The following is a 20,661-nucleotide window of genomic DNA, read 5'->3' on the forward strand; positions in this document are numbered from 1 at the left end:
ACAGCCCACATGCATACCTGCTAACACAGAGCCCAGGCCTCCCTGCTGTGCTCACACACCAGATGGACAGGAATAAGGTGGGGAAGAGGTGCTGGAGTATCCTGACAGGACAGAGTTGACACGAGATGCCTTAGACAAGGAGAGTGTTGTGAAGGTGATGCAGCATGGCCATGCCTCTGATGACAACGCTTAGCAGTGTGATTTTAGCGATGTGTCCCAAGAAGTCACTGTGAAGCTGCGTATTATAGGAGTGATACCATGGCACAGACTGTCTATGTTATAGTGTAAACAGAGGGAGTGTTGAAGGATATCTATATCTCTTACCTGGCAGTTCTTGTGATCTTTCCTAAATTATTATGCTTCATTACATTACAGTTAATTTTTAAAACCAGACAATGAAAATAAGTCTACACAATCTACTCTCTTAAATATCAAGTTGTGTTTGTTTATAAAAACAATAACAAGGCAAAACAAAATTTTCTCCTTAAATATCCTGGAAAATGAATCCGCTAGTATTGGTTCAGATAAATACAGACACATTCTTCAATTATTAGTATTTACTCAATCAGGAAAGAAAACTAAAAAAACAATTCAGCTTCTTTTCTAGACTTTTTTTTTCCTGCTTCCCCTATACCACTCCTTCCCCACCATTTTTTAAAAAACAAGATTTATCCCTTTTGGTTTAAAAAAAACAAACAAACAACTCTTCCAGAATGACCCTGAGCGTCTCTCAGTTCAAACGCACTGCAAAGACTTTGATTGTTTTAAAAACTCACAAGCCAGTCTAAATGGCCACATGCTTCTTCTTCTTATCCTTAAGACATGTGATTTTGGTTTAGTTGAACAGTCTATTTCAACCTCTGAAACTTATGATACCAGAAAACTACTGGCCTCAGACATATGCTTTCTCTCCTCATATTTGGGCTCTTCTCATGTACACATGACAGATCCTGGGCATAGTGGAATCATAGTGCTGTGTTCCTCAAGTGGTGGGTTCCTTAAACCCAAGATAGAAGGGAGAGTCATGGTAGGAGTGAAACTACATTCAGTTAAATTTGTCGGGAGGGATTATGAGTTCTGGACTCAAGTTGGAGGTGGGCTTTTCCATGTGGAGGCATCTTGGGGTCACAGAGGGCAGCCTGGGCAATGTGACCTGCGCATTCACAATTCGCTCTCTGGAAAGCAAGAAAAGTCACCCTTCTGAGGTGATAAGGGAGAGTGGACATCAGGGTGGCCAAAGGAAAAAAAAAAGGCTATAGAACGTTGAAAAAAGAGCTCAAGATTCCTTCCTCATCTCTGTGTGATTGTATGTCCATAGGCCCAATTCCAAAGCCTGTCTCCACAAGTACGTCTCCCCCTGAAGTACCCCAGACTTGGATAGTCGCTGTGCTGGGCCTCCTCCTCATTGGATTCAGCTGCTTTCTATGGAGAGAACATAGAGACAAACAGAAATGGAAAAGAAGAGCTGGTAAGAGAGCAGATAAACAATGTGAAGAAAATGATCCCTAAGAGCAAAGGTAAAGGCAGACAGAAGAGCAAGTCAGAGGGTGGTGGAGATGCTTGTTATTTGGGTTGTTTGGGTGGATAATGAAATGAAAGGTTACCCAAGGTAGAACGGAAAAACAAGGGATCAAGCTTTCCATAGACATGGAAATCCTGTGAAGAGAACTGTTGTGCCCAGATCAGAACGAATAAACCATACACAACTTTAATTAAAGTTAATTAGCTTTTATTAGCCAGCAGTCAGGGGGCCAATAGAACCTAATCCTCCTTGACAATGAGTACTTAAAGTGAGAGATTTTAATATGGTGGGATAAAGAAGGAACAAAGGCGGGTGGCTTCCTGCTATATGGAAAAAAGGAACTTATAAAAATAAAACAGGAGTTTACAAGCAACACGAGAAATTAAAAAAAAATAAAATGGGTCAGCAGCTATGGAAATTATAAAAGAAATTAGAGTAGCTTCAACGTGGCCACCTGGGTCAATCTAAAATGACTGCACTCAGGCTAATTAATACAATATGGTTACAATGTTAAAATTGCTACATTTAAATTAATGGCTACATAATGGTTAGTGCGTTATGGTTACATTGGTGTTGCCTGTGGTGGATTACCACAAAACCAGGTGACATGTTGGACTCGCAGACAGTGTTCATGAAGTCTCTGAAGTGTTGCTCCTAAAACTCATGCCATGCTTTTTTATACTTCTGTGTCAAAAGCTTCCTTTCTGTTTTGCTTTATGAAAAATGTTTGCCTTATCTAAGACCCAGAGCATAACCATTACCAAGGGGAATAGGAGTGATCATGGAGTGGAGACCCAATGCTCATCTGTAGACACTTGGACATACCCTCACAGAGAGGCCACAGGGAAGATATGAGCCAGTCAAGGTGCAGTATAGTATCAATGAAACACACCACCTACCTCTACTTCTTTAGTGCTTTCTTCCCCCCACTATCCTGACCTCAATTCTACCTTGCAAGTCAGATTAAACCAGGGCATGCACGCTGCTATACATAAGAGCTCGCCACACAGGTATCAGGGTATCCGGGATAAGCTTCTCAGGGCCAACATGACAGTAGAGATACCAGGAGGAATAGGGGTGAGTGGGGAGTGCGGGGGGGTTGGAATTGATCACAAGGATCAACCTAGAACCCCCTTCCAAACGAATGAATAACAGAAAAGTGGGTGAGGGAGACAGAGGACGATGTTAGATATGGAAATAATAATCTGTAATTTATCAAGGGTTTGTGAAGGAGGGTGGGGGGGGGGATGGAGGGAGGAGAAATGCAGAGCTGAAAGCAAGGGCCGCAGATGGAAGAGAATGTTTCGGAAAATTATGATGTTTTTGTCATTTTCTACATGACATAGATGCTACCTAATCTTTCTCACTTTCTCACTTATATATGGGATTCTCAAAGGAAGTTCAAACTGAATTTATTTTAAGAACTCCATAAACTCAGGAGCAGATAAAACCAATCTGATGGATCTTACTTATTTTTCCTCTTTCAGACTCCATCTGGGAAGACCTTGGTGAGTCTTATTTTTTTCTGTTGACTTAGGTAGAATCTGCTTCTTTTTTTAGCATCTGTTCTGAACTTCTCATTGACATCATTTTTCCCCAGAAGAGCAGAAGGCCTTATGCCCTGAAGGTAGGGGACTTTGGGTTCCCAGATCACCTGTTAGCCTGATGCCCATTACTTTTGGCACTCCTTTCCACTTGTAAGTTGCACAAACTAACTTGACACCGCTTTGTGATATTTTATTAGATCTTTAAATAATTGATGGTTTTCTGCAACTAAGGATAAGTAAGAATTAGCTACTACTGGCAAACTGACACAGGCCTGGAATGAGATTCAACAAGACTGGTTAGCTCATTCAGTATGGAGAGAGGATGAACACATTCTGAGTATTTTTTAATGAGATTTGGGGAAAATAAACAATGACCTATTTTGTCATTGCTTCTGTTAATATATCAGGAATACATAGAAAGTTTAACGATGATAACTTATCATACCATTTTGTTTATGAAAATGCATTAGCTATTGTATATATTCCAAAAAAGTTAAGAACATTCAATATTCAGGAATATTAGTTTTTAAACAATCTTTCAAATACATTAAAGGTTTCAAAATGATCTGGTGGTGAGGAAAGTAACATATTTTTCTCCATCTACTATCTGTGTCTATGTATTGTCAGTGTTGAGAAAAGGAACATATAGAAAAAGAGAGAGAGGATGTGAAATACGAGGTGGGAGCTTGTAGCTGTAGACATACTAGGTCATTCATGAAACCTATACTTGTGTTCAACAAATTTATATATACCAAACATTGTGTATTGTAGTAATGCAATTCACTTAAAAATTATTTAATTGGGGGCTCCTGCAGCTTTTATCAAAATCCATCCATCCATCCATCCATCCATCCATCCATCCATCCATCCATCCATCCATCCATTGTGTCAAGCACATTTGTACATTTGTTGCCATCACTGTCAAAACATTTTCTATCTATTTAGCCCTTGGTATCAGTTTCTTGTTTGTTTTTTTTACCTCCTTCCCCCACCCTCCCTTCTTCATGAAACTTTGATAATTTTTTTTTCAGGACTGGGTAATGTTTATTATTTTGTGTACAAAGTAACCATGAGTTGGAATGAACTAGTTGTCACCTAACAATAACAACATATATTTAGTATTAAAATATACATTAATCAAGTCATTATGAAAATGTAGCATCACACAATGCTAAGTGGATTTCTCTTCTGGAAGATTTCTCAGAAACAAATATTTTCAAGAACTTTCCTATTCTCATGTGTATCAAAATTTTTTTTTAATTTTAACAATTTATTAGGGGCTCATACAATTCTTATCACAGTTCATACATATACATACATCAATTGTATAAAGCACATCTGTACAGTCTTTGCCCTAATCATTTTTTCTCCTCTTTTCTTTTTTTACATTTTACTAGGGACTCATACAACTCTTATCACCATCCATACATATACATACATCAATTGTATAAAGCATATCCATACATTCCCTGCCCCAATCATTCTCAAGGCATTTGCTCTCCACTTAAGCCCATTGCATCAGGTCCTCTTTTTTTTTTCCCCTCCCTCCCCTTTCCCCCCTCCCTCATGTGCCCTTGGTAATTTATACATCGTTATTTTGTCATATCTTGCCCTATCCGGAGTCTCCCTTCCCCCCTTCTCTGCTGTCCCTCTCCCAGGGAAAAGGTCACATGTGGATCCTTGTAATCAGTTCCCCCTTTCCAACCCACTCACCCTCCACTCTCCCAGCATCGTCCCTCACACCCTTGATCCTGAAGGTATCATCCACCCTGGATTCCCTGTACCTCCAGCCCTCATATGTACCAGTGTACAGCCTCTGTCCTATCCAGCCCTGCAAGGTAGAATTCGGATCATGGTAGTTGGGGGGAGGAAGCATCCAGGATCTGGGGGAAAGCTGTGTTCTTCATCGGTACTACCTCGCACCCTAATTAACCCATCTCCTCTCCTAAACGCCTCTCTGAGGGGATCTCCATTGGCCGACACTTGGGCCTTGGGTCTCCACTCTGCACTTCCCCCTTCATTTAATATGGTATATATATACATATACACATATATACACACACTTATATCGTTGTTTTTTTTTGCATGATGCCTTATACCTGGTCCCTTGGCACCTCGTGATCACACTGGCCGGTGTGCTTCTTCCATGTGGGCTTTTTTGCTTCTGAGCTTGATGGCCGCTTGTTCACCTTCAAGCCTTTAAGACCCCAGACACTATCTCTTTTGATAGCCGGGCACCATCAGCTTTCTTCACCACATTTGCTTATGCACTCATTTGTCTTCAGCGATCCTATCATGGAGGTGTGCAGTCAATGATATGATTTTTTGTTCTTTGATGCCTGGTAACTGATCCCTTTGGGACCACTCGATCACACAGGCTGGTGTGTTCTTCCATGTGGACTTTGTTGCTTCTGAGCTAGATGGCCGCTTGTTTATCTTCAAGCCTTTAAGACCCCAGTCACTATCTCTTTTGATAGCCGGGCACCATCAGCTTTCTTCACCACATTTACTTGTTCACCCACTTTGGCTCCAGCCGTTGTGTCGGGAGAGTGAGCATCATAGAGTTCCAATTTAATAAAAGAAGGTATTCATGCATTGAGGGAGTGTTTGAGTAGAGGCCCAAGGTCCTTCCGCCATCTTAATACTTGACCTATAAATATAGACACAGAGATCTATTTCCCCATCCTCCTATATATATTTGCATATACATGTCTTTGTCTAGACCTCCATGAATGCCCTTTGACTCCTAGCTCTTTCCTCCATCTCCCTTGACTTTCCTCCTGCCCTACTACCATGCTTCATCGCCACCTGGGCTAGAGTATACCTCTTTTCTAAGCAACCTTACCCTTGATCATTTCCCACCAGGCCTGCCACTCCCCACTCTCTACCATTTTCAGTCCCATGTTTTTCCCTTGTCCCTGGGTATGTTAACACCACTTCCTTACCCTCCCTACCCCCCACCCCAAGTCCTCCCTGAACTGTCGGTCCCGTTGTTTTTCCTCCAGATAGTTCATCCAGCCTGTCCTATTCAGACAGACCTGTGGAGTCACTAACATGCACGAAAACAAGACAGAGGAAAACAAAGCAACAGTATACAACCAGACAACAAAACAACAAAAACAAACCACTGACAAAGAACAGAACAAAACAGTTCACAAGAGAAAAGCTTGTAGTTAGTTCAGGGATCCTTTGCTGGCCCTTAGGAGCACTTTCCAGTCCAGTCTGTTGGGGCACCACGCCCTGGCCCCAAAGTCCACTTTCAGCATTCCCTGGGGACCTTGCCACTCCATTCCCTTGCTGTTCCGCTGCACTCCCCCAGTGATTTGCCTCGGTGTGGTGGGATCAGGTCAGGTGCAATTCCCACACTGTGTCTCCGGTGCTGTCCCCTGTATCGCCCTTATTCACTGAGGGGCATCATGTCTCATAGTAGGCACAGCCATGTTGTTCTCTCTGTGGACTGGCTGCTCTACTCAGGAACATCATCATCACGGCCTGGTGGGCCAGGCTGTGCTCCACTCTCCCCTCCTGCCCCTTCGTCTGCTCCCGTGTGCTCTGATCAGATATGTCCATCTCCCGGAGCTGCAGAGTCAATGTCGTCCTTTGGAACAAATTCTTTTCGGGGGAGGGGCAGGAATCCACTTAATTTATGGTGCTGGGGCCAGCCTCCCAGACCTCTCCACTGGTTCCCTCCTCCACACCGGGATATTGCATTCACACCTTGCAACACTGGGTTGAAGTCTGGTCCCACTTTCCCTGTGGAGATATAAACAATACCCTCCCTTCTTCATGAAACTTTGATAATTTATAATTATTTTTTTCAGGTCTTACACCGAGCACTGTCTCCCTTCACCTAATTTTCTATTGTCTAATGCCAGGAAGGGGGATTTTATGTAGATCATTGTGATTGGTGCCCTCTTTGTTTACCCACCTTACCCTTACCCTCCTGAAATCACTACTCTCATTATTGGTCCTGAGAGGTTTGTCTGGCCTGGATTCACCGTGTTTCCAGATTTCATCTGTACCCATGTCCATTCTCTGCTGTAACCGGGTTTGTAAGGTAGAATTGGGATCATCATACTTGTGGGTGGTGTGTGTGTGTGTGTGTGAGGGGTAGGTAGGGGAAGCATTAAAAAACTAGAGGAAAGTTGTATGTTTTGTCAGTGCTCTACTGCACCCTGACTGGCTTGTCTCTTCCTTATGATCCTTATGTAATGGAAGGTCCAATTGTATACAGATGGGATTTGGATCTTCATTCTGCACTCCCACTCATTCACATTGATATGATTTTTTGTTCTGGGTCTTTGATGCCTGATACCTGATCCCAGGATACCTTATGGTCACTCTGGTTGGTTTGCTTCTACCATGTGCACTTTGTTTTTTCTCGGCTCTATGGCTGCTTATTTGTCTTCAAGCCTTTAAGACTCCAGACGCTATATCTTTTGATAGCCCAGTACCATCAGCTTTCTTCACCATATTTGCTATGCACCCATTTTGTCTTCAGCAATCATGTAGGGAAGGTGAGCATCATGAAATGCCAGGTTATTAGAACAAAGTGCTTTTGCGTTGAGGGAGCACTTGAGTAGAGGCCGAATGTCCATCTGCTACCTTGAATCATAGCATATAAATATATGTACATGGAGCTATTTCCCTATCATTATATATAACTATATTTACATATGTACATGTCTCTATTTAAACCTCTATAAATGCCCGTTACTTCCTAGTTCTTTCCTCTATATCCTTTTACTTTCCTCTTGTGCCACTATCATGTTTTGCCTTCATTCAGACTTCAGGAATTTCTCTCGGTTACATTGCCCTTGATCAAGCCCTACCAAATATCCTATACCCTCCTCATCATTGATTTTTGATCACTTGTTTTTCCCTCGTACATGAGTTTAACACCTATTTCCTTTCCCTGCTTCTCCTCTCCCATGTCTCCCGGGAACTGCTATTCCCAGTGTTTTCTTCTCCAGATTGTTTATCCCGCCTATCTTATCTACATAGACATAGAGAGACAATAATAACCACAAAAAGAAGGCACAGGAAAACAAAACAACAAAAGAAAACCAAAATCCAAATAACCACAACCAAAATTATAACGGAAAAGAAAAGACTATAAATAGTTCCAAGTCTATTTATTTTCCTGTAGAGTCTGATGAAGTGCCACACCCTGGACCCATAGTCTATTTTTTGTATTCCCTGGTATTTTTCTTCATTATATCACACTTGTCAATTTGTGCCTCATCTACATTTGTGTCCTTCCAAATTTCCAATAACCTATGGATTCCCTGTGCCAACTTTCTTAGGTTTATCCAAATTCCCTCATTGGTGGCCTTAATAGTTTTACTTCATGGTCTGTGATCAACCTTGAGTTTATTCTCCTGTGTGGAGTGAGGTAAGGCTACTGCCTCAATTGTCTGCAGGTAGCTACCCATTTTTTTTAACCACCATTTTGTTGAAGAGGGCATCTGCTTCACATCTGATATTCCTTTTGGCCCTTCTCAAAATCAGTTGTCTGTATGCTGATTATTTTATTTCTGGGTTTCCAGTCTTTTTCCATTGTTCTGAGTATCCGTCATTATAACAATACCACACACTTTTGACAACTGTGGCTGTATAATATGTGCTAAAATTAGGTAAAGCAAGCCCTCCCACTCTGTCCTTCTTGTGGAGTTCTCTGCTAATTCTGGGCATCTTTGTTCTCCATATGAATTAGGTAATCAGTTTTTCCAATTATTTGTAGAAAAATGATGATTTTTGCATTAGTATAGCATTAACCTTATATAGTTCCTTGGGTAGAACTGACATTTTTACTATATTGAGTCTTCTGATCCACCAGCATAGGACATTCTTCTATTTGTTGAGGTCAGTTGTGGTTTCATGAAATAGTGTTCTGTAATTTCCATTGTACAGAAAGATATTTTTAGTGAATTATATCCCTAGCTACTTCGCTTTGTGATTCGCTATTGTGAAGGGTACAATCTTTGTGATCCCCTCTTTCGTGGTCTTATCTGATGCGTATGGCAGTCTGATTGACTTCTGATTGATGATCTTGTATACTGCCACCATGCCATTTTCCTCTATTGTTCCCTTGAAAAATTCTTGGGCTTTTTCCATATATAAAATTATATCATCTGTGAATAAGAATTGTTTCACCTCTTCCATCCCCAGTTGAACGAACGCCTTTGATATCCTTTCTTTGCCTTATGTTTCTAGCTAGGACTTCCAGTAGGATGTTAAATAAGTGTGGGGATAAGGGGCATCCTTGTCTGGTCACCATTTTCAGTGGCATTGTTTTTGTCTTTTCTCCATTGACTACCCCATTGACTGTTCCTTTTCCATATATAGCTTGTATTACATTGAGTAATTTTCATTCCATTCCTTTCTTCTTGTGTGTCTTAAACAGGAATTGGTGTAGAATGTTGTCGTTTGACTTTTCTGCATCTATCAATATTATCATGTGGCTCTTATAATTTTTCCTGCCAATGTGGCAAATTATACTGATGATTTTTCTTTTGTTGAACCATCCCTGCATCGCTGGTAGAAATCCCACTTGGTCATAGTGAATTACATGTTTTACATACTTTTGTAGTCTATTGTCCAGTATTTTGTTAAGAATTTTTGCATAGATGTTTGTTAGGGATATGGATCTGTAGTTCTTGATTTTTGTAGGATCCTTGTCGAGTTTTTGGTATCAGAGTTATATGAGCTGCATAAAATAGGCTTTGGGAGTTTTCTGTCTTTTTCTATGTTTTGGAATAGTTTATGTAGGATTGGTGTCAGTTCTTCCCTGACTTTATAGAATTCTCCTGTGAAGCCACCTGGCCCAGGGCATTTTTTTGTTGGTAATCCCCTGATAAACTTCTCTATTTCTTATATTGCTATGGGTCTATTGAAATTCTTGACTTCCATGTGGGTTAGTCTAAGGGGGGATTGTTTTTCAAGTATTTGTCCAGATCTTCCAAGTTGTTGCTTTCATTGGATTAAAGTCCTTCATTGTACAGTGTAATTATCATTTGATTTCATTTGGGTCCATTGTAATGTTCCCTGGTTCATCCTTCATCCTTGCTATTGAAATTTGATTAAGTTTGCCAGTGGTCTGTCGATTCTATTAATCCTTTCAAAGAACCAACTTTTAGCAGCATTATTTTTTTTCATAGTTTTCTTGTTTTCCCTTTATGAATCTCACCCCTGACTTTTATTATTTCTTTACTTTTGTTATTAGTAGGATTGTCCTTTCGACTCTGTTCTAATTCCTTTCAGTTTTGTGTCAGCAGATCAATCATAACCCTCTCTTGCTTTTCCATGTGTGCATGTATTGTTGCCAGATTCCTCTGATAACCGCCTTTGCTGTGTCCCAAAGGTTTTGGTCTGTCATATTCTCATTCTTGGTGGTTTCTAGAAAATTACTGATTGCATCTCTGATCTGGGCCAAAACCCACTCCTTTAACAATATAGAGTTATTCATCCTTCAATTGTTTTCTTTCATTTTCTTAGTAGTGCTTTTGTTATTTACGGCCATATGGCATAGTGATCAGAGAGAAGTCTTTACGATCTCTATGTGCTTGAATTTACACAGATTCCGCTTGTGTCTTATTATGTGGTCTATCTCCAAGTATGTTCCATGTGGACTTGAAATGTCTGTGAATTTGTTTGCCTTTGCGTCGTGAGCTTTGAAAATATCTATCAGGTCAATTCGTCTAATCATAATATTCAGATCTATAGCCTCCTTGTTAAGCTACTTACACTGTGATCTCTTTCTCAGACAGTGGTGCATTCAAGTCACCTATTATAATTGTGGAACCCGTAATTTCTTTTGTCATCTTTTAAAGTGTTTGATAGATGAATTTCAAGGGTCTCTTTTTGGGTGCGTATATATTTATTATGCTCACTGGTTATTGGTCTACTGGTTCCTTGAGCATCAAAGAGAGCCACTCATTATTTCTTGTTAGGGCTTGCACCTTGAGATCAATTTTGTCCAAGATTAGGATTGCAACTCCTGCTTTTTTATGTATTGCCATTTGCTTGGGTTATTTTTCTCCAGCCTTTGATTCTCAGCCTATTTTGTCTGTAATCTTGAGAAATGTCCTCCTGGTGGCAGCAGATTGACAAGGTTGTGTTTTCTAAGCCAGTGTGTTAGCCTCTGCCTTTAAACCTGCATTCAGTCCATTGATATTTATAGTTAGTACAACTACCTGTGGACTCTGATGTCACCTTGTACCTTTTGCGTTGGGTGTTTTCTTAACTCCCTTTCTTATCAGTGTGTTGTGCAGGTGTATGTGTGATTGATTTTTGCATTCTTTCCACCCTTGAGCCAATGCTGTCTTAGGGGCTGTTTTCTCCTTGGTGACCTCTGGGTGGGGTGTTCTTTGTAGTGATGTCTTATTTAGCCTCAACAAGTGCTATTCTTCTGCCCATTCTTAGTTGGCAAGGATCTTTTGCAAGGCTGGGTCTCTTTGATCATATTCTTTGAGATTTTTGTTGTCTGGGAAGACTTATTTCTTCACATAGATTGATACATAATTTTGTTGGATAGAGTATTCTTGGTTTTGCATTATTCTCACCCAATTTTTTGAATAAGTTACTCCACTCTCTCTTCTTCTTCATAGTGTCCTCTGATAGGTCTGAGCCCATTCTGATTTGGGTGCCTTTATAAGTTACTGCTTCTTTTTTCTTAGCTGCTCTTATGAGTTTCTCCTTTGCCTCAAAGTTGGGTAGCTTAACTATTATAGATGTTTGTGGCTTCTTCTTCAGATTCAGTATAGCTGGTATTCTCTCAGCCTCTTTAATGATTGGCTGTCATGCATTAAGTTGGGGAAGCTTGCCTCTAAGCATTTCCTCCCTATTTCCACTGTTCACTAATTTGTTGTGTCTTGTTCGGGTAGTCAAATTATTCTAATATTTTTCCTGTTCATAGCATCAGGCATGGCTCTCAGGTTTTCTTCAGTTTCTCTGTCTTACTTGATTGCTTTCCCCATTTGCTGAAGTATGCTTCATTATTCTCTAGGTCACTGGTGTGATTCTCTGACTCTTGAATTCTTTTGGCAAAGCCTGTGAATTTGCTACTGGCTTTGCTATCTTGTCCCTTCAGTCTTTTATTTCCCTTTGATGTGTGGTCTTTGTATTTTCTATCATTCCATCCTTTTTCTGTATTGTTTCCCTTATATCCTGTATGACTCCAGAAATCATTCTAAAGAGATCTTTCTGTGGCACATCAATAACTACTTCTTCTATGCATATCATCGGTTCAGGATTTCTTCCAACATTGCCTTTTGTTTCTCCTGGATTTTTGTTTGTTGTTGAGGTTGTTGGGGCTAATTGAAGTTTGCATTGTGTTGTTTTAGAGGAGCATTGCTCCATTCTCCAGAGAGCCATAGAACACTTGGTTGACTCTTTGCGATACTCATAGAAATGCTTCTTCAAATTGCTTGCAACAAATTACACTTTGGGATTGGGCTACTTATCTATCTTCCTGTGGGTTCACTCCTTCCCTAGCCAACCTGTATCCTGTTATTTGCAAGACAAATTGGATGGTCCTCCAAGGGGTGGTTGGGCTATTGGGTGTTGGCTGGTGAGGTGGTTGTAGCCCCAGGAGGCTACTTCTGCACTGGCTGACCTCACAGGATGCTGTGTTGGTGTGTGTCACGGTAATTTGGGGTGTCTAAGGGGGTGTTCCGTGGTGTCTTCTGCCATTGGAGTGCTGCAGATGGCAGGTGGATGTGCACACTTGACGCAGAGCACCGTGGATGATGGTCAGAACTGTTTCCAGTTGGATAAATCACTGCATAGCTCAGGCAGGGGTGGCCAAAGCAGCATGGATCACTGCCAGAGTGTTGGTGGAGCTGCCTTTGACCATATGAGGCACTATGGCGGTTTGGAGGAAGTTCGTTCATCCATGTGGGACTGTGTAGGATGTGCAGGAGTTCCCCCAATCATGTACAGTACATTGGAAGGTGAAGAGAAGTTCCCCTAGCCAAGTGGAGTACCCCAAAGGGCAGGCAGGACTTCTCCCAGCTGCTTTAATCACCTTGGTTGAGTTTCCCTGAAGCAGAAGATCGGTGGGATTTCGAAGCCGTCTGTTATACCACAGAGAGCAAGTGGGTGTGATTTCCCCCAGTCGCATGAAGTGCCTTGGAATGTAGGCATTAGCTCCCCAGTGGCAGAAGATGGGTGGAATTTCCTCAATCGCATGTTACCCCACAGAAGGCAGAGCTCCGTAAGCTGCGTGGAGAGAAGTTGTAATTGCACTAGGCGAAGGGGAGTGGCTTTGAGTCCGGGAGTGGTGTTTGAGAAGAGAGAGAGGAGGAAAAAAAAACTGAGCCCACTGAGACTGTGTGGGAAAAGATTGAAAAGGGAAAAATAAAAGTAAAGATATAGCTGAGCCCTGATCAACTAACTATGGGGCTGGAGGGATTTAAACCCTGTCCAGAAAAGCCAGCAAGCTGGGGCTATGCTGAAAAAAACACCTCTGAACAGTTGGCCAGTTGAAGGAGCCCAGCTCTGGCCGAGACAGTCACAGGGCTAAGGTGAAACCAGCCGGCCACCACAGTGGTAAGCCAAAAGCCCACAGCTCCTCAAAACCTAGTGGATCTGTGCCTACTTATCTTTATGAACATCCTCCTGTGACCTGGCAGTGTGGAATTTCCCTCTTGGTGACTCTCCTGTGCTCATTTCTGAGGAATCCCTCTGGTGTGTGTTACTCAGTCTCTGTTGTTTGTTTATTGGTTTGTTTATGTAGAACTTAAAGTCATTTCAGGACATCATCTAGTTAACAGATAACTGCACAGGCTGATAACTAACCTGATAAGGATAGGGAGGGTGGTAAGAAGAACCTGTGCCTAAAGATTATTAGAAAAATCATTTTTCTTGATAATTTACTTAGGAAAGTTGCATTAAAATAATCCTGATTTCTGTGTAGCAATTGAAGTTCTACTTAACATTTGAACTACAGGTATAGCTCTATCAATTAGTCCCGAGTAGTCTGGTCACATTCTCTTTCTTTATCTCCATTACCTTGCCATTAAAATGACGAGATTGCAACTCATATCCTTCTTGATTCTTACATTTATGGATACTTTTCATCAAGTGCTTCACTTCTTATAAAAGATCAGTTCCTCGAGAAGGGCAGAAGTTCTTACATGAGGGAACTTCTGAGAGGTCATAGCCATTGCTACACTCAAAAATTTTGAATATGCCCTTATCTGCCCATTTCAAAAAAACAAAAACAAAACTAATGTATGCTGGTGTGTTAATACTAACCCATTTCATCTTATGGCAGTATCAGGTGTAGTTCAAATCACCATATGGAAATTATCTATGAAGACAAAGATAAATGTTTCTAATTACAGGGGTCCAAATGACAATCGTTAGGCCAATGATATTTTTCATAAGGTGAATACATACTATGAAGAGACCCTAAGCTATAATCAGTTCAAAATATAATGACAAAAGGACAATGACTTAATCTCATCCTTACGTAGTAACATTGCCTATTGCCTTTGAGTCAACTGAGTCTGTCAGAGTAGAGTGTTTCAAAAGGATTTTCAATAACTGATATTTAGAAGTAGATAATTAGACCTTTCTTTTAAGGCACCATTTGATGAACTCAGACCTCTCATATTGCTAAAGCAAAAACAGTAATGATATACTTCACTCGGGGTATCCCTTATCCTAAACTGTGAAGACTGTAAAGGTCTGAAAAGCATCATAATGTGGCACTTTGAGCACTAGCATACCCCAGGTGCTTCCCAAATCTGATTGAAGATGGACAAGTTCATTCCTCCAGCATCAGGGTATCTTGAGACACAGCAAAGAAACCACACCACATGTTCTCTAGTTTTCAGAAACTACAGGTTATTGTATTTTCATTCATCATTTTTTACAATTTTTTCATGCTACTGCTTATAATAGCCAATACAAATTATGAATGTACTCACAGTCGTACGATAATCTTAGCCCGAGGTCTTCAAACCATTTTTCCCTTAGTAGCAGCACGATGACTTTTAGCTAGCTTGACTAACCTAGCCTTAACACCCTCTATTAACTTAATCGGAGAATTATTTATTATTATGTCTTCATTCTCCTGATCAAATTATTCTATTATTTTGATAGGACTTAATATATTAATTACTGCCCTATACTCCCTGTATATATTAATTATGACTCAACGTGGTACTACATCATATCATATTAATTCTCTACCACCATCTTTTACACGTGAAAACTCTCTTATAGCTTTACATTTAATTCCTCTTCTCCTCTTAACTCTTAACCCTAAAATTATTATAGGTCCAACTTTCTGTAAATTTAGTTCATATAAAACTTTAGACTGTGAATCTAAAGATGGGAAGTTATAACTCGCAATTAACCAAGAAAGATGTAAGAACTGCTAACTCTTCCCTCCAGGTATAATAATATGGCTTTCTTACTTTTAGAGGCTAGAAGTAATACATTGGTCTTAGGAACCAAAAAATTTGGCGCAACTCCAAATAAAAGTAATTAATATCTTATCTATTTTTTCTATTTTAACTCTTACAGCTCTTTTATTTCCCTTAGTCTCTTCCCTGCTTAAGACCTCTAATTCACTCTCATTTCCCCATTATGTAAAAATATCACATATTAGAATTTCTCATCTTGTTTCCTATTTTCATTTTATGTTCTTTCCTAACTCTTTTGACATCTTAACTTTGTCCTTGTACAAATGCTGGCCCTTTAATCTCAAATGGTTTTTCATATTAAGGAGTGTAACATAAAGAATATAACTATGGAAATAGAAATCCTTATATTTTTCTCATGAAGCAAATAGTGGTTTTTATCAGCTGACATTTTGGTGAGCAGACCAAAGCTCAAGCACAACAACTTTAGAGCTCCTTATTGTGGTGCCAACATACCTGAAATTCAGGTAAGCTGGAAGGAGCAGGAAACATTCAAAATTCCATTGGCTGTGTTGTGCCATCCTGAATATCTGTAGAGAATGATGTATTTCAGGTGGTCCCAGGAATATATAGGGAGTTCCTGGTTAGCTGCATCAGTCATTTTTGAAATATCAATCCATGTCACTACAATTGTGTACAGGTCTTGTCTGTAAGACTTATTCAGGCTAAATGGACACAATGCCATGAAGTAGTTGTGACTACTGGTTGGGGTTTCCATCCCAGTGCTATGGTAGTGGAACCCAAGTTATTTTACCTAATGTTATTAGAAAAAAATCTCACAAAATGTGGTAAGCCTTAGGTATTTACTGAGTATAGTTTCTATTGAATTGTTATGATTTTGTGCCATGCTCAAAAGCAGACAGGTAGATGCCGGTGTCACCTTAAAAGTGTCACATAATGCTTAGAGTCTTCTCTTATTTACCAAACAGTTGGTTTTTATTTAGTTTTGCTTGGTCTTGTTTTTGTGCGGTTTATGGTCCCAGTATGTCTGTCTAGATAAATAGATGGGATAAATAATCAAGAGTATAAAACAATGGGACATACAGTTATGGGGGGAAGACATGTGGGAGAAGGAGGGGGCAGAAGAGAAGGGGTTTCTAACAAACCCAGGGACAAGAGAACTATAGCTGATAAAAAATTGATGTCAAGAATGTTGTAGGATGACTTGAGGAGTTTGATCAAGGGTAATGTAGTGAAGAGGAATTACTGAAACATGAATATTTGCCAACCGTAGTAGTGGGACAAGATGAAATATAAGAAAGACCTAGGAAGCAAAGGAGAATTATAGGGGTCTAAATACAGGCATGCATATATGTAAATATATTTATATTTAACGATAGGGAAATAGATCTATGTACATATATTTATATGTTAAGTATCAAGGTAGCAGACAAACATTGGGCTATACTCCCGTACTTCCTCAGCACAAGAACACTTTGTTCTAATAACCTTCTATTCTGTGATGCTCACCTTCCTGACATGATCGCTGGGGAAAAATGGGTACATAGCAAAAGGCCTGAGGAAAGCTGATTGTGTCTGTCTATCAAAAGATATACCATCTGGGGTCTTAAAGGCTTGAAGAAAAACAAAAGGCCATACAGTTGAAAAGGAACAAAGCACACATGGAAGAATAACACCAGCGTGTGTGATTAAAAGGTGTCGATGGGTTCAGGTATCAGGCATCAGAGACCCAGGACAGAATGTCATATTTATGTGAATGAACGGGAGTGAAGAATGAAGGCCCAAAGCCCATCTGTAGACAATTGGACATCTCCTTACAGAAGGGTCACAAGGAAGAGTTGAGACAGTCAGGATGCAGGGTAGCACCAATGAAACTTACAACATTCATCTAGTTATGTCATGCTCCCCCCCACACACACACACCCACTATCATGATCCCAATTCTACCTTACAAATCTGGATAGACCAGAGCATGTACATGGGTACAGATAAGAACTGGAAACACAGGGAATCTAGGACAGATCAACCCATCAGGACCAATAATGAGAGTAGCGATATCAGGAAGGTAAGGGCAAGTTGTGTCAAGAAAGGGGGAAGAGATCACAATGATTTACATATAACTCTGTCCTTGGGGAAAAGGCAACAGAAAAGTGGGTGAAGGGATACATCGGCCAGTGTAAGACATGGAAAAATAATAATTTATAAATTATCAAGGGTTCAGGAGGGAGAGAGGGGGAAAATGTGGAGCTGATACCAAGGACTTAAGCAGAAAGAAAATGTTTGGAAAATGATGATGGCAATAAATGTATACAAATGTTCTCAACACAATGGATGCGTGTCTGTATTGTGAGAACAGCTGTATTATCCCCCAATAAAATAATTTTAAAAATTAAAAAGAGGAAATTACACGGGGGTTAGTTTTTCCTCCCTTGGACCTGAATAAGCCTATAGTGATGGAATCCCTGCTGGCACTGGCCTACTCTTATGTCATCTTACTGTATTAGAGATACTTCAGAATCTATAGCCTGTTCTCTTACAAGGAAAGGTCATCCATGTAAAGCTTCATAGGGATTAAACATGTAGGATGTCATCGGGAACGACTGAGACATAGCAGAGCTATTGGCAGTGCATTTTTCCAGTTCAACTGGGTTTCTTCTGTCAATTTCCTGAGGGTAGCTTTAAGTTAATTTTCTCTAATTTACCAGAATGGCGGTCTCCAATCACAATGGAGATAATAAGCTATTCTTAAGTGCCAAGCTACTGTTGGAGTCTGAGGAAGGAGTTCAGGAGAGAGTAGACAGTACCAAGTAGGAAGGAATGTGCTGGCCAACCTGCCAACATCCAACGCCAATCAGGGTTCCAGACCAGTAATGGTAATCCTTTGCTGGTGGACCATCTGGCTGGGCTGTTTCAGTCCAGGTAGCAGTTGCAGATTCGCCATTAACCACTCTGCTCTTGAGTTTTCCCCACTGGACAGAGTGCTGCCAGTGGCCAGTGTGTTGGCAATAATAGCCTAGCCCTTGTGGAGGTCTCTTTCTATTAGGGTAATCCTTTGCACAGTTGCCCAAATGCTGACACACATGACCCTTAGGACCTTGTGCAGGATCCTTTAAAACCTGGGAAGCAGTAGATGGACTCTGATTACCTATGATGACCAATACCTTTCATGTCTAGCATCTTTCCTTGTCTCCAACCAAGTCCGAGATTTGCTCTCTGTCCTTATTGTAAAAGGTATCATTGGTGATGCTTAAACATTTTTGGTCATTGGTACATTTGGAACAATCTACTTTAATGCCACCAAGTGCTAGTCGGGACATAGCTTGTCAGTACCCCAATACAAGTTATAGCAGAAGAGATGGCTCTACAGAGCTGTGCTATTTCAAAAGTAATAATTTTGAGGCAAAGGCAAACTGAAAGAGAAACAGATCTGAAAATCTGTTGGAAGAAATCATCATCTACTACAGGACAACAAATGCTTTTATATTACATCTGATTTCATATCGTAAAGACTGGGGGGGATAGTAACAGCAGAGATCAAATCCACTATAAGGAGGAGTCTTCTCTTACTCATAGTGACCCTAGCGAAAGGAGAGAACTGTTCTTATTGATTGAGCAGACTGTACCTCTCTATTGGAGGAGAAAGCTTGGACTTTCTCCTGTGGAGTAACTGGTATTTTTCAAACTGTCGACCTTGCTGTTGGCAGCCCAACTCATGAGCACTGGATAGAAAAGAATGAAAAGTTAAACAATCCCCCAAAAGCAGTCAACAATAGAAAGGGCGATTATGACTCTTACCTTCATCCTAATGAATAACCTTCCAATAAACAACTCAGAATTGTTTAAACACATTATAAATTACTTTATTTCTCTACATCCATCTACCATTTTGTAAATAAAATAGAGAGCCCAATGACAATTTCATTGTCATCGTTAAGATTCAAAAAGAAAGAAGTTGAATTTTAAAATATGAACTCTGGGTGATCAGCATATTGCCACTTATTGGCCATATTTTCCTTGGTAAAACCAATCAATTGGAAGTGAGCTACTCCATTTGTAACAAGGTTCAATTTATTTGTTAAAGAATTTATATTCTATTCTCCATGGTTTCCAATATTAATTTTTGAAATAGGTTATTGGGCATAATTCACATAATATATAACTCAGTCAATCTAGTGAGAAAGTTTGTACAATCAATAATACAATCAATTCTTGAACCTTTTCCTCTTTCTTGTAGCCCTAATTTGAGCCTCCCATGCTCAGACAATCTCCCCAATGATACTCAAGAAGTGAATAATCTGGTTACAGTGTCTTTAGATTTAATGATCCTGGATGTTCCACACAGAAATACACACACAAATAGAACACAGAGAAACAAACATGCTAAAAACAGTAATAAAATTAAATGGAGAAAATCTGTAATCACAAAAATACAGAGGGTAGTCACAATTAGAAAAACTTTCAAAATTGTCTAAGGGGGGACAAATGATAAGGTGTCCAATTGCAGCTTAAACTGATCTGCTAGAATCCATCCTCCAACACACAGTGTGAGATAGCAAGACTGTTTCCCTCCTTCATCTATGTTCAGAGGGGATCCACCAAGTTCTTAATCCAGTATTATAATAAACTCTTAACTTTTTTCTGCAGTAAAACATATATAATATTAAATTGTTCCAAAAGGTGATGATATAAGATGGCCTGTTTTCAACTAATTAGATATACTGTAATTATCTTTACACTCATTTTTATCACATAACAAAGCTATTCCTATCCCTCCACTATAGTCAGATAAGATTCCTCAGAGGCTTAATATAGGTGAGAAGGTTAGTCTTTACTTGTCAGTTGAGATGCTTATCCATAGCTTTCTACAAACCAGGTATTCAGCATGGATTCTCTGACATCAATCCCTCCTCCAGATTTGTATTACATCATTTACAATCCTTGGATCTCACTTGAAGTTGTACTTCTTCCTTATGGATTTTGTTGGATCCACATCAGATTTATGGGATATATTAGAAAATCGTTAAATACAAAAACAAAGCAAACAATGTAGACACTTTATTCTTTACAGAACAACAAAAACCATGACTGAAGAAGTATCAGGCCTTGACTAGGAGTGTGTGAATCCAATGTCCAGTGACTACATCTCTCACAGCAGGGGCAAAATCCAGTTTCCTGGGACTCTTTCACTGGGTCTTTT

Source organism: Tenrec ecaudatus, chromosome 7 (genome assembly GCF_050624435.1).
Source record: "Tenrec ecaudatus isolate mTenEca1 chromosome 7, mTenEca1.hap1, whole genome shotgun sequence".
In the NCBI taxonomy this organism is placed as follows: Eukaryota; Metazoa; Chordata; class Mammalia; order Afrosoricida; family Tenrecidae; genus Tenrec; species Tenrec ecaudatus.